Consider the following 15715-nt stretch of genomic DNA (forward strand, 5'->3'; position numbering starts at 1 on the left):
GCAAGGTAGATACCTTGGCAAAAATTCATATAAATTTTAAGGACCTTGAACTGGATAAAGCACATATTCTTGTTTCTTTCTTTCTTTTTTCTTTCTTTTCTTTTCTTTTCTTTTTTCTTTTTTTTTTTTTTTTTTTTTACATATATTGTCTATCCTAAAAGTTACATCTTGGTAAAAGAAAAGACAATAATTTTTCATGATCACAATTATTGATTGCAATATTTGAAAATAGATTCCTTCCTTCCTTCCTTCCTTATAGCCCTAACAAGGAGGAGTTAAGTGGAGTCCCTACCTCAGAAAAAAAAAAAAAAAAAAAAAAAAAGAAGAAGATGAAGACGAAGAAGAAAAAAGAAACGGTAAATAACAATTACTTCATAATATTATATTCTTAATCCATCTTCGTCATTACCAGATTTTAGATATAGAATGAGGGATGTCAGAAATGCAGATTTTCTGAATCATTCCATGCATAAATGACACAGAATGCTCCTTTTTCTTGAAACACATACTTTACACATTGTAGGAGAAAAAATGGCACAATTGCAGTTCGAGTTTCAATCACTTCACTGCTTGTTTCCTTGCAGTTTTTCCTTAGAACAAAAGAATGGAGGTGATGTCTTCTGAAGCTCCTTCTAGCTCTGTAATGTTTTTGATTTTCAAATGTAAAATGAAACCAAAGATAAACATGTCCTGCTTTTAATAGGTGTTTTGTAGCAAGTGCCACAATGATTTTCCTTCCCTATCCATTTTCCCTGTTATCCACACTTACCCTCCTCTTTCCCCAGGTGGAAAAGTAACAAAATAAATAATAACTTTGCTACTCTTCACCATCATCTCACTGTAAATTGTTACCCATTTCAGCAAATAGCTCATTGGAAAGTGAGATTACTTCCTGCCAAAAACGTAGAAGGGAGTGATTTCAAAACTCAGTTATCACTTCATTAAGCTGAAAAAAATGGAAATAGTCCCTTTAAACAGTTGTCTTTTTTATGGACATGGCATATATCACTAGTTATTTGTGTGTGTGTGTCTGTGTGAGAGAAATTATCTCTTGATAGAATAGGAGTGCTTCTTGAGTATTTCACATATTATGTCCTTAGAAAACCAGGTCAGGTTAGCTTAGTTACACCGCCAAGGAGAAAGGCCAAATAACAGTGGACGAGTGGCATATGTTTTGTTTCAGTTTTTAGTTCACTAGCTGATAATTCCCTGGAGACAGACAACTAATCTCTTGACTTCGAGTGCATTTCTCTGGCTGCATCCCCACACATCTGTATTCTAAACTTCAAGCCCCATTAGTATGTAGAATACTAGGTAGAGCCCTGATGAAGGTTTATTTGGCACAGAAATCATCCTGTTATGCACAAGTGCATAGAATTAAAATAATAATTTCTAGTTGATTTCATGCTTCCGTAGCTTAATGGTCTCTAATGCTACCAGTAGATCCATTATACATATTTTTTATACAGGAAAGATGTGGGGAAAGAAAATGTCAGCTTTTGAATAAACCTGTGTCCAAATTTACTCTAAAATGAAATTGAAAAGAAAATTGGAAATACAATTTTAGAAGGATTTACTACTTTCTCTTTCCTGAGTAATTTGATACCAAGGTATTCATAATGATCAGTGAAGTACTAAGGACAATTTTGTGCTCATCTCTACACCAACATGACATCTCCTGTTTTTCCTTTAAGTGCAGTGGAATGTAATTAGCCAACAGCTTGGGGCTTGATTAAAATGTCACATTTTATAAATTTATGGTCATCTTCTGTGTCTTCCTGAAAGCGAAAGACTTAAAATTTGACTAGACTTACATGCCAGGGAGAGGTATTCATTCATTAAGGAAAAGGGAAATGTACTCCTGGTGGGTGTTCAGGAGTTTCTATTCGTTTCCTAATATTGTGCATGTAGAGGGCTTATACAAATTAAATGTGTATTATGATCATTAAATTTAAAAACAAAAGCTGTAAAACTCATCCTCTCAGTTATTTATAATTAATAATAATAAAACTCATGATAAAATTAGGGTCTGATTTTTTTTTTATTACTTTGAATCTCCTATTAAACTAGAGATGGTGTAGTAGATTGAGTTATTGGGCCCAATTTTTTAGCCTATCCTGAATCCTTGTTTATTGCCATGAAACTTTGCAATTCTTCTAAAAACAAAGAGTATACTTTCTACCTCTTGCTACCTTTAGCTATACCATGAGACTCACTTTGGCCAGTGGAATGTGGTGAAGTGACAGTGGCCAAATCTAGGACTTAAGGGGGTTTGCACATGACCACTGGTTCCTCTGCAATTAAATGAAAAGTTATTTCCCAGAAAAATAGTTGCCACTTTGCTTGGAATAGACTTGAGTAAGGAGTCAAGCTCAGCCAGACCTACAACATGTTGTGGAGTCACTCAGAGGATCTCTCCTTAGATCAGCCACTCAACAGCCAGCAGACCCATAGATGTGAGGAATCATTGTCCATCGTCACCACTTAGATTCCCTAGTTGTTGGTTAAGCAACAATACTTGACTGGTATAGAAATATAGAGAAAAAATATTTAGAATAAGTAAATAGCACTGCTCATGGATAACTCTTCTATGACCCAAAGCAAGCAAGTAAATTACTCACTTTTGGGGTAATTTAGCAGACTTTATTTTTATAGCAATACATTTAAAACATAGGGTTGCTTAGATCAGAAATTTCCTGCATCAAATAATTTTTTTTTAAGAAGCAAGCACTCATGAGATATTAGTTGTTTCTCTGGTTGAGAAATAGGGGAGCTTATTAATTTAATGCAGAATAACTTCATAATGTTATTCTACCTGTATCATAGTACATCATTCAAGTGTCTCATTTGAAGACAATGGAATCTAGTGTTAATTAAGCACCAAGAGATTCATTAAGCGGCTCACATAACTTATGGAATCATTGGGAAGGCTGCAAAAACAAACTATTTTGAGCTTCTAGGAATGATTCTCAAAACTCATTTCAGTACTGGGTCCCCAAGGTAGCCTAAGCGTGAGCCCTTATCAAGAAGTGGCTGCCCCTGCTGCCAGCTTCACAACCACCTAGCCTGAGTTGGAATCACACAGTAACACTTTGCCTTCTTTCCCAGGTAAGTCAGTTTTGAGTCAGAGTCTCCCTATAGTGCATCTGATCAATAAAATATACAGCTAGAAGGAGGTCAGTAAGCATTTGTGGGATGACTGGAGAGTCTACAGCAGTGTAGGCATTGGGGAGACAACTGGAAACAGAACAGAGACCCCTGTCCTCAAGGACTTTCCATTCTGGAAAGGGAAAGAAATAAAATACATAAAAAAAAAAAATTGGGTGTTGGATGGTGATACATCATCCCTGAAAAAGGCAGGAATGAGTAGGCAATGCCGTGGATAATGGTATGTGCCCTAAATATTTTGGTCAGGGAAAGCCTCACTTTAAAAGTGACAGCTGAGCTCAATAAAAGAGTCTCAAAGGAAGGGAATGAGTGAGTTATGCAAACATCTGGAGGAATAGCATTCCAGAAAGAGGAAATGAGGAAACAGCAGTTCACAGGCCCTGGGGTAGTAGGAGAGAGCAGATCTCAGTTTCTAGGGAACAACTAAGAAACCAGTGTGAAAAGAGAAAAGAGGAGAGTAGAACACAAGGGCCCCAGAGAAGTAACATAGGGACAGATTGCCTGGGGCACGATAAGGACCTTGTCCTTTACCCTGAGTGAAATGGGAAGACATTGGAGGATTGGACAAGATGAGCAAATTGAATTGCCATTTTTTTCCCCACGTTTTGAAAAAAAGAAGGTGCAATCCACATAATGTAAAATTAACCATTTAAAAAAGTGAACAATTCAGTGGCCTTTAGTACATTCACAAGGTTGTACAATGATCACTTGTATCGAGTTCCAAAATATTTTCATCACCTCTCAGAAATACTCTGTACCAATTAGGCAGTCATTTCCATCTCCCCTCCTACAGGTCCTGGAAAACACGGATCTGCTTTTTGTCTATACAGATTTATTTATTCCTGTTAATTAATATAAATAAAATCACACTGCATGTGATCTTTTGAATCTGACTTCTTTCACTAGGCATAATGTTTTCAAAGTTAATTCACACTGTTGCATGTATTACATATTAGTGCTTCATTCCTGTTATGGCGAATAATATTCCACGGTATGTATCTACCAGGTTTTTTTTCTTTTGTTTTGTTTTTTGTTTTTTTTTTTTTTTTTTTTTTTGAGACGGAGTCTTGCTCTGCTGCCCAGGCTGGAGTGCAGTGCCGAGATCTCAGGTCACTGCAAGCTCCGCCTCCCGGGATCACGCCATTCTCCTGCCTCAGCCTCCCGAGTAGCTGGGACTACAGGCGCCTGCCACCACGCCCAGCTAATTTTTTGCATTTTTAGTAGAGATGGGGTTTCACCGTGGTCTCGATCTGCTGACCTCGTGATCCGCCCGCCTCGACCTCCCAAAGTGCTGGGATTACAGGCGTGAACCACCGCGCCCGGCCCCTACCACGTTTTTTATCCAGCCGTCATTGAGCCACCTATCAGCTGTTTTCACCTTTAAGCTATTGTGAGTAATACTGAGGTTCACAATAGTACTATCATATTCGTGTACTATTTGTGCACCAGTAGCTGTTTCAGCACCAGTTTTCAATTATTTTGTATGTACACCTAACAGTGAAATTGCTGGGTCATACATTAATTCTATACTTAACTCTTTGAAGAATCACCAAATCACTTTCTACAGTGACTGAATTATTTTACTTCCCTACCATCAGTTTCGTCACATCTTTGCCAGCATCTATTATTGTCTTTTTTTTTTTTAATTATTATAGTCATCCTATCGGGTGTGAAGTGGTATATCATTTTGCTGACATTTTTCCAAAACAAAATTATTCTGGCTGCTATGGTGAGAATAGTCTGTATGAGGGTAAGGATGGTATAGTAATTGGAAACTATAGTAATTGGAAGAGTATATATTTTTTTTCGGTAATAACTACTCTGGTAGAATGGCAAATGAACTTGCATTGTCTGTTAAAGAGATCTAGAAATGTACCGAATGAAAAACCATAGACCTACAGTTTTCCACACAGGGAAAATCTTGTATGTTGTGTTAAAAGAAAGAAGAAGAAGTAAAAGAAGTAACATCTTCACAAAATGGTCACAGAATTTATACCATTGCTTCGTTTTTGAAAGAAGTAATGCGGTTCTGGAAGCCAAGGCCCGTGATTGGAAGTGAATTTTGGGCTCTTGTATTAGTCATTTTCCCTTCAGTTGTTAGAAACAGAAGAGCTGAATGAAAACTGGATTGTCATAATGGAATTAATTTTCTCATGCAACTGGTATACTAGTGGGATAGGAATAGCCTCACATTCAGTTTAGGAAAAAGGCTCAAGTGATGCCACTACAGGTCCCAGTTTCTCAATTTCACCTTTTTTATTTATTTATTTCTTCTAAGCTTTAAATCCTTCAGGAAAATGTGAGTTTCTTTCCCAGATGTCCTAGCAAATGTTCCATATAGTATGTCACTGATTATGATTGGTTATGAGCCAATTACACTGTACCCATTAAGGTATCTATTACACAGATAGTGCATGGAGGAGAGCTGGATGGCCAAATGCCTGTGAGCACACACCAGGATGGGTGCTAAGTGACCAAAATACAGCAGGGTCAAATATACCTGGTTATTTTTCCTGACTCTACCAGTTATTGTTCTCTAACTTGGGTGTGTTACCATTTCTAAACCTGTGTCCTCAATTAATAATTGGGCTGAAATTCTCTATCCTATATGTTTATTGAGAAGATAAAATGAGATCAAACTTATAAAGTCCTTTGTATATAATAGGCACTAAACTAGTTAGGTGATCACTAGTCAGTGAATACATAGAACAAACTCATTGTCAATGTTAGATAAAGGAAGCAAAAATAGACAACTTGCAATTCAACAGTACCTACTGAGTGTAGATTATGGAAAATCACAGTGATAGGTGATGAAATATAAAATAGTAAGTGCTATTCTATTTAACCAGTATTATGATCTAGCGTTGACAATGAGTTTGTCATATGTATTCACTGAATGAAGTTCAAAATTCTCTGTCTGCAAATGCCTTATAATATTTTTTTAATTGTTTGCCCTTGTCACTACTTATTATTATTGTGATGACATGATTGGTTTATGAAATATCATAGATTTCCTACCGTTACTGAAGTCATTCCTTGACTTCAGTGTTCATTTCCAGGCCACTGATACAATTTTTATTTGTATCACTGTTTCAGAGACTTATTTTGCAGATGATATGTCTTAGATTGGATTCATCTAGGGTAAAATTTGAGACAAGGATTTTAGTGCAAGTCAAGTCCTGGGAGATGATCCCGAGAAATGTGGAAAGAGGATTGTAGAAGTGTGAAAGGGAAGGGAAGGGAAGGCAGCCAAGAAAGGGTGTGTTTCAAGTCAGCTGCCACTGTGAGTAAATGGAATGTAATGCTTCTGTGGAAACTCTCAGAGACAGAATAAAACACATGGCTCCAAGTTATCCCACCTGGCAGGCAAGGGATTTATACACTAACACTCATCTATTTGTATACCACATCTTATGAGTTATTGGTTGAGGGATGATTCCAGTGGGCCTTAATTCTCCAACACTTTTGGCCTGTGGGCAAAATGGGTTCCACTAGCAAGAAAATGTATTCCTTAGGCAAGAAGTGTGAGAGTTCTTAGTTGAAAGGGTAGGCTGTAACTTGTTAAGGGTCAGAGAATATGGAGGGGCACAGATAGCATCTGCTTGCAGAAATATTTTAGAAATATAATGTATCCCTTTGTGGTCATGTGCTTTCCATACACTGAAGATATATATATATATAAATATATATTTTCCTGCTTGCCAATCATCAACAGCAGATCTCAGGCACTATATGTATTCTTGTTAAATGCAAATCCAATTTATATGTTGTTAGAAAGATTAATGCAGAAAATACAGATCTCATTGTTACAAGAAGAAGTAATGATTTGTGATGAACAGTTACCTACCCCACATTATATATATTTTGAAAAGTCATTTATTGTGAAGAGAGCAAACACTCTTTAGTGCATATTTATAAAGATTGTCCCATTATCTGAAATACAGAAGCAGGGATGTGCAAAGTGAAGAATAGAGTCAAAGTCAAGTTTGAGAGAATAGGAAGAATTAGGAAACAATGAAAGAAATTCATGTGGGCTTACATAATCCCAAGTGGGAAGGTGGAAAGTAGGAATACAAAAGATTGATTATAAAAGGTTGCTGTGAGTTCCACAAGTTTGGAATTATTTGGGATATACGGCCTGGAAAGTTAGAGGAATTTGAACTTCAAGGGTCATTTTAACTGTATCAGTCCAAAAACCTTACCTGCTATCTCAGTCTGTCATGAAGATCAGTAATCAGTGCTTCATGAAGCCCTTGAAATTATGTGCAAAACATGTGTGTGTGTATCTATCTTTGAGTAGGTTCTATTCCTTTTATCATATTCACAGAAGGGCTCCAGGCCCCAAGAAAGAATGAATTGCAGGTCCTTTAAAAATGTAGAGAATTTATCCACACTTGGGATTTAGAAGGGAAACCTCTTCCGAGTGACTTACTAAGCAAAATATGACAAGTGATGAGGTACAGAGAGACAGTGACACTGCTGACTGTGTTAGACTGAGAATTTGGGCCAAGAGGAGGACAGAACAGATGATTAATTTTCACTGGACAGCTTACCTCAGAACGACACTGCTAGAATCTCATTTATTCATTTGTCAGCAAATTAAATGTCAGCAAATTGGGCCAACATATTCAGAAGTTACTATGTGTCAGGATTGTTCCAGAGCTGGGCTAACCAATAGCAGAACAATTAGCCACATGTAGCTATTGGGCACTTGAAGTGTGGCCAGTGCCACATATAGAAGTGATAATATTTTTGAGATTTATAATACCTTATTACATAAAATAAATATATTTTTACATTAGTTTTACCTTTTGCCATTTACTGTTTTAATGAAACTGCTAGAAACTTTAAATCACTTATGTGCCTCTCATTGTAATTCTATTGTACAGCACTCTTTCAGACACCAGCAAAGACCCTCTGCTTATGGACCTTAACTTCTAATGGAAGAAAGCAGAAAATCAACAATAAGCATCCTAAGTGAACTCTGTGGTAGGTAGAAGGTGATGAATAGTATGGGAAAACAGAGAAATAGAGCAGGAGAAGGAGGTCAGGTATGATGAGACAGTAGAAGGCATTTTTCAACGTAAGGGTGATGGCAGGTTGCTTTAAGAAATTTGAGTTTTTGAACAAAATTCCATGCAGGTATGGAGGATAAGTTTGTAGGCCGTGGGAATAGCAAGTGAAAAAACCTTAATGTGGAAGCTTGCCTGATTTGTTTGGGGAGCAACAAAGAGACCTCAGAGGCTGCAGAAGAGTAGACTAAAGTCAGGGAGGCAAAGGCTGTGGGAGATTGGACACATCATGTGGTGCTTACAGATTTAGACATTGACTCTGGGAGAACTGGGAATCCAATGGAGGGTTTTTAGAGGAGGGACGGCCCAAATTTGACTTAGATTTTAAGCAGATTGCCCTGGCTGGTATATTGCAGTCAGATCACAGAGAGCCAAAGATGGAAGCAAGAAAGCAGCTTGCAGGCTACTGTAGTAATCCAGGTGGGAGACAAAGGCGACTCAGATCAAGGGGGTGTGGTACAGATACTGAGAAAGGGTCAGATCTCAAAACCATACAGCTCACCAGGAAAATACCTCCAAAGCTTCAGACTTAGGACAAACCAGGGAGACCTGAAGTTACTAGCAGGTTTTGCTGCCAAAATAATATAGAATTTATTCCTTGGTCTGCTTATGTACAGATTTGAGCTCTGTTTCCTTTATCCCCACACAAGCTTTGAGTTATTTATATGTCCCTTAAACAAGCTCAAGCCTTTTGCTGGAAAACAATTATCCTTAGGAGTCGGGAGCTTTGCATATTTGATGATCAGATATGCATTTCCTGTTCAGCGTCTTTCTGGAAATTCTATTTTCTACCTAAATCTCAGATGGATGGTAATAATAAATGTTTGTTCGGCAGCAGCTGGTCCCAGATTGTTATCCTGTCGTGAACATATTTTATTTATTCGTCTTCATTTTTTTAACCTCTTTTGGTAGCCTTTCCTTTTCTCAAGGCTTTATACGTGAAATAAAAATGTATGCTGCTTAATCTGTTCACTTTCCAGTTTCTCTCATTGAATTAAGTGCAATTGTATTTATACAAAAGACCTCATGCAACCTGCTATGCATCACTGCTGATTTAAATAAGAACATGGAAGAAAAAAAGAGATCTAACATTGTATAACACTAGGGCAAATACTCCTCTTCTTAAAGTGTCTTTGTGGGGGAGTCTTTAATGTTGACTTTGTACTGAATGGGTATGTTGCCTTGAAAAAATTAATCTAGTGTTAGGTTTGAAACGGGTAGGGGAAGAATGAAAGGTAGAACTTATCCCCATAAAGTATACTACAGCATCGATGCTCTTCTTATCTTGTCCTAAGTGAAATGAACTCTTTTTTTTAAACAAAAAGAACTATAATGTTCTGTTTATACTCATTCCAACTGGGTGGCAAAGTGTATCTTATAGTCATATCATCTAGATCACTTTCAGGTAGCATTTACTACCAAAAGTCCTAACAGAAGTCATTTATTCTTAGGTCTACAGATATTTACTAATTACTTTTTTCCTAACTAAATTTATCTGAATTTAGTGTGAATGAGTCAATTGTTCAAATCCATTATGAAACACCACCAAATAAGCTAATAAATAAGAACAAGCTGCTCTCGGCTTCTGACCACTTGCCTTTGAAGGCAGAATTGAATAGTTGGTAAGGCTGTGGTCTTTGGTGGCAAACAGATCTAAATTCTGCTGACCCCAACCCTCTGACTGATTAACTTTGGAACCTTAATCAAGATATTCAGTATTTCTAAGCCTCTGTTTTCTTAATTACAGAAATAGAAAAGCCTCACGTTATAGTGTTGCCTTGTGCCTAAAGGGAAATGAAATACTGTTTGTGCATTAGCTTTCAACGACTGCGTAACAAATTACCATCAACGTAGTGTCTTAACGCAACACCTATTTCATTATTCCACAGTTCTGTAGGCCATAAATTCAGATAGGCTCAACTGCATACTCTGTTGAGGGTATCGTGAGGCTGAAATCTAAGGTGTCAAGTGTCGGCTACCTAGGCTCCTAACCAAAAGTTCTGGGGGCTCACAACTTCCCAGTGCATAATTCTCTTCACTGAATGATGTTTCCAGGCTCATTCAGGTTGTCACTTGAATTTGGTTCCCTGTGGGTTTGGACTGTGGTCCTCATTTCCTTGCTGGCTCTCAACCAGAAGACGTTCTCAGCTCCTAAAGGCCACTTTCATTTCCTGGCTCATGCTCCTGTTCATCTTCAAAGCCAGTAATAGCATGTTGAATCCCTCTTGTGCTTAGAATCTTCCAACTTCCCTTCACGGATTCTCCCTGATGTCTCGTTTTATTTGTACTTGTTAGAGCTCATGTGATTATATTGGATTCACCTGGGTAATCCAGGATGCTAGCACTATTTTAAAGTTGACTAATTGGTATCCATCATTATATTTAGCAAATACATGACGGTAACACCAGGGGCAAAGGTCATGGACCAAGATTCTGCTTACCTTAATATGCAAAGTAATTACCACACACTGCTTGCAACAGAGTAAATGCCGAATATTAGTTGTTTACAGCAGCAAGGAGGACAATACTGCCATGATGTGTGGGTCTGTACATTCTAAATGAATGTAATACTCTGATGGAAATTCCAAGGTGTATTGCTTGGATCATATTTTAGATGTTTTGTCATGAAGTGGTGTGATATCAGAGTATTTCAATGACAATTTCATTCACCTGAAACTGAGGAACAAAAATCAGAGAAGAGCTGTTAATCCTTACACCTTTTCTGAGCTTTATAGGGGCTGGAAGCAAGTGGATTGATGATTAGACAGCTTCCTGCTCACAGTTAAGGGAAACTGTGTTCCTAAAGGGTTCCACATGAATGAATAAATGTGACAGAAGACATTGGTGACATTGGTGACAGCAATTTTAACTGGATACAGCAAAGAAAGATTGGGGATTTCTGGAAGAGCACAGTTGTCTCACTCAAGAGAAAAGAACATTCCAAGGACACTTGTCAAAGAGAGGTGAAAATGGATGCTTTATCCAGAATGAAAAGAAGCAAGGGTAAGAGTAGTGTGTACATGGAATCAAGACTGATTAATTGGGTGTTTAGTAATGTTTGTAATAATAAAAACACAATGGCACTTGGAAGAAAATTAAACAAAAACACACAAAACGAAAAGTCATAATATGGGTGATGCTGTTGACACCCTGTCCACATCACTTCATCATGCCCCATTCCATTAGACCTGGGTTTCCCAACCTTGGCACTGTTGACATACTGTGCAGGATAGATATTTGTTGTGGGGGCACTGTCCTGTAGTATATTGCAGGATGTTTAGCATCATCCCTGGTCTCTACCCACTAGATACTAGTAGCATGGTACCCCTACCCCCAACCACCCTCTACTTAAAGAAACCAGCAAGGTCTCCAGATACTGCTGAAGGTTCCCTGAGAACAAAATTGGTCCTGGTGGAGAACGGCATGCTAGGCCAATGATCCACACACAAATGTGTTTCAGAATCACCTGGAGGGCTTGTTAGAACACAGATTACTGGGCTTTAGCATTGAAGCCCCTGTTATAAGTCAAAGGTGCTGCTTGAGAATTGCATTTCTATAAATTATCAAGTGATGCTTATGCTGCTGGTGTAGGGACCATACTTCAAGAACCACTGCTGCAGACACCAAAAGCTTCCTGGAGCAAACATCTGTCACTTTCCTTGAGGGTTTTCTCCAGTCACATATTATGACTCCTCCATCAATCAGGAATAAAATGCTAGGGAATAAATCCGTCCAGAGTAATTGCCAGCAATGAGGGAAGGGATTTGGTGGATGATTATCTCATACTCCTCACCTCTCAGGTGAGACAAAAGTGAGGCACATTCTTCATAGCCCCCGCAAGGTTCCTGACAAGATCAAGTCCTAGCAATCATCCATTCATTAACTAGCATCTGCTGGCTTCTTTCCTTCTCTGTCTCATTTTCTCTCTTCTCTACTGGTGCTTCTTGGGTCCACCTCCAAAATGAACTACTTGCATTCAAATCGTTATCTCCTGCTGGGAGAAGCCAAATTAAAGCATTTATTATAAATGTAATTTCTAGGTGATATGGTTTGGCTCTGCACCCCCACCCAAATCTCATCATGAATTGTAATCCCACGTGCCCAGGCAAGGACCTGGTGATTGGATCATGGCAATTTTCCCCATGCTGCTCTCAATACAGTGAGAGAGTTCACATGAGAGCTGATGGTTTTTTTTTGTTGTTGTTGTTTGTTTTTTTTTGAGACGGAGTCTCACGCTGTGTCACCCAGGCTGGAGTGCAGTGGCGCGATCTCGGCTCACTGCAAGCTCCGCCTCCCAGGTTCACGCCATTCTCCTGCCTCAGCCTCCGAGTAGCTGGGACTACAGGCGCCCGCCACCACGCCCGGCTAGTTTTTTGTATTTTTAGTAGAGACGGGGTTTCACCATGTTAGCCAGGATGGTCTCGATCTCCTGACCTCGTGATCCACCCGCCTCGGCCTGCCAAAGTGCTGGGATTACAGGCTTGAGCCACCGCGCCCGGCCGAGAGCTGATGGTTTTAAGTGTGGCACTTCCTCGCTTGTTTTGCTTTCTCTCTCCTACCACCATCTAAAACATGCCTTGCGTCCCCTTGCCTTCTGCCATGATTGTGAGTTCCCTTAGGCCTCCCCAGCCATGAGGAATTGTGAGTCAATTAAACCTCTTTCCTTTATAAATTATTCAGTCTCAAGTAGCCTCTTTATAGCAGTGTGAGATGAACGTATACACTAAGTTTTATTTTTGTATTTTCATTTTTATTTTTGTAGAGATGGGGTCTCGTTATGTTCCCCAGATTGGTCTTAAATTCCTGACCTCAAGTGATCCTACCACTTCAGCCTCCATAGCAGTGATAGGACTATAGGTGTGAGCCACTGTACCTGGCCTAGGTTTTGTTTTATTACTTATTTATTTATTTTGGGATGGAGTCTCACACTGTTGTCCAGGCTGGAGTGCAGTGGCGTGATCTCGACTCACTACAACCTCTGCCTCTCGGGTTCAAGCGATTCTCCTGCCTCAGCTTCACGAGTAGCTGGGATTATAGACTCCCGCCACCATGCCCAGGTAATTTTTTGTATTTTTAGTAGAGATGGGGATTTTCCATGTTGGCCAGGCTGGTCTCAAACTCCTAACCTCGTGATTTGCCTGCATCGGCCTCCCAAAATTCTGGGATTATAGGCGTGAGCCACCGCGCCCGGCCTTTTTAAAATGTTTTAAAGAGCTGTTAATTTTAAACCCTCTAGCTCAGGGTTTTTTTTTTTTTTTTTTTAACCAGCAAAAAATTTGACTCCTTTGCCATGGAACATTCGCAGTCTGGAGATATTGTTAGTTGTCACAAGTGTGACTGGGAGGTGCTGACGGCATCTAGAAGCTAATGAGGCTACTAAACATCCTACAAAGTACAGGACAGCCCCTATGACAAAGGCTTGTCTAGTTCTGGATTTCATTAGTGCTAAAACTGAGAAACTGAGTTCACAGAAAAAAAAAAAAGAAACTAAAAGTTCGAATGAAGATGAATACTCAGAAGTATGCAAGTGTCCTCTCTGAAATTAGAAGCTTGAGGTTCAAGTTCAGAGACTGATAAATTGTGGCCATACATCTACTTCAAAAATAGTAAGCATATTCACGTCATGATATTTTTTCTTTCTTATCCTGTGAACTGGAGTGTTCCTAGATTTATTTCCATAAGATTTTTGAATTCCTTAAAAGAAAAAACAAAAGAGGCTTCCAAAAGCAAATATTCAGTTTGCAACAGATCATCAGACTTGTTCTAAAGAAATACCAAGTTAATTTTTGACATAAGATTGAATTGCCATTATATAACTGGAAGTTGTTATATTCAGATAGTTGCTTTTAGATTTTCTCATCTGTTAATATTGCATGATTCAGACAGGTTTCTGGACGCCTAACATAATACGGCATTTTTCTCAGTGTAATGTTTTGAAATGTTGAATGCTGTCAAAAATGTTCAAATATTGATACAAGAAAATTAACCTTGATAAATGTGAAATAAAAGATAATTGAAGAAAAAAGAATCACCACATAGCATCAAGTGCTTCTTTTAAAAATACAAGTATTTCAGATAAACAAACTAGCTTATGGGTTGCTGGTTTGAAAAAGGAAAGAAAATGTGGGAAGAGTAAGAGAAGAAGCTCAGTTTAAATATTTCTCTATCATAGTAATTTTTCAAAAAAATATAAGTTGGTCACCTTAATTTTTGAACTTCATAGTGGATTGTTGTCGGAAGTTCAGCTTTCACACTGTCTTAATCAAGATTTTAGGTTTGAATGATCTTTAATACCATTTATTTCTCAGAAATCTGATATCAAGTTATTGAAGGTGTAAAATTCAGCTTAGTTTTTCTCCTTTTACATGACAAAGCCTGAAATAAAACTGGTAATTAGCTACAGATGAGTTGATCCTGCAACTATTTTACAAAGAAAACTTCTTATTGAAATTGGGTTGCAGAGGGAAATAGATCATTTTATGTCATAATACTTGATTTGGCCAAATTCTTGTCTATAAAATCTAGTTATAAAACAATCACTACTTTTCAAACCATATGTTATTTTTGGAAGATTTTGAAAGATTATTATGAAAGATGATTTTTCTAGAAAGAATATATTAAACTAATGTGTGTGTGTGTGTGTGTGTGTGTGTGTGTGTGTGTGTGTGTGTGTAAGAGAGAATGAGAGAGTAAGAGATTGAAAGCAGGGAGAGAGAGAGATGATGGATAAGAGAGGTGGCTAGGGGTATCTAATTAGAAACAGTTTTAAGGGGGCCGGGTGCAGTGGTTCATGCCTGTAATTCCAGTACTTTGGGAGGACAAGGCAGACTGATCACCTGAGGTCGGGAGTTTGAGACCAGCCTGACCAACATGGAAAAACTCTGTCTTTACTAAAAATACAAAATTGGTCAGGTGTGGTGGCGCATGCCTTTAATCCCAGCTACTCTGGAGGCTGAGGCAGGAGAATTGCTTGAACCCCTGGGAGGCGGAGGTTGTGGTGAGCCGGGATGGCGCCATTGCACTCTAGCTTGGGCAACAAAAGCAAAACTCCATCTCAAAAACAAACAAACAAACAAACAAACAAACAAACAAAAAAGTTTTAAGGGATATATTTTTATGAGTTAATTTAATTTAGCATGTTAATTTTTTTCTATGGAAGATGTTATCTCTTAGCTATAAAGTGAAGACAGTGTATCCAGTATCATCCAGGTGCTATTAAATCACATTGAATAAGGCCCTCATTTACTAATGGAGGAGATTAAATGAAAAGATATTCAGTGTAAATTAAGAGAATAACATTATACGTGCCTAGTTTGTTATTTATTTTGCTTATTAGAACAAGTGTTTAATATTTTTAAAGTGTTGCAATTTCCATCTCCATCTAGAAGGGGAATAAAAAACCAGCATTCTCAGAGACCAAGAAAAAAGCAAAAACAAAACAAGGCCCAACCCCTCTACATATTATAATATGGGCA

The sequence above is a fragment of the Macaca mulatta genome, chromosome 2 (assembly GCF_049350105.2).
Source record: "Macaca mulatta isolate MMU2019108-1 chromosome 2, T2T-MMU8v2.0, whole genome shotgun sequence".
Lineage (NCBI taxonomy): Eukaryota > Metazoa > Chordata > Mammalia > Primates > Cercopithecidae > Macaca > Macaca mulatta.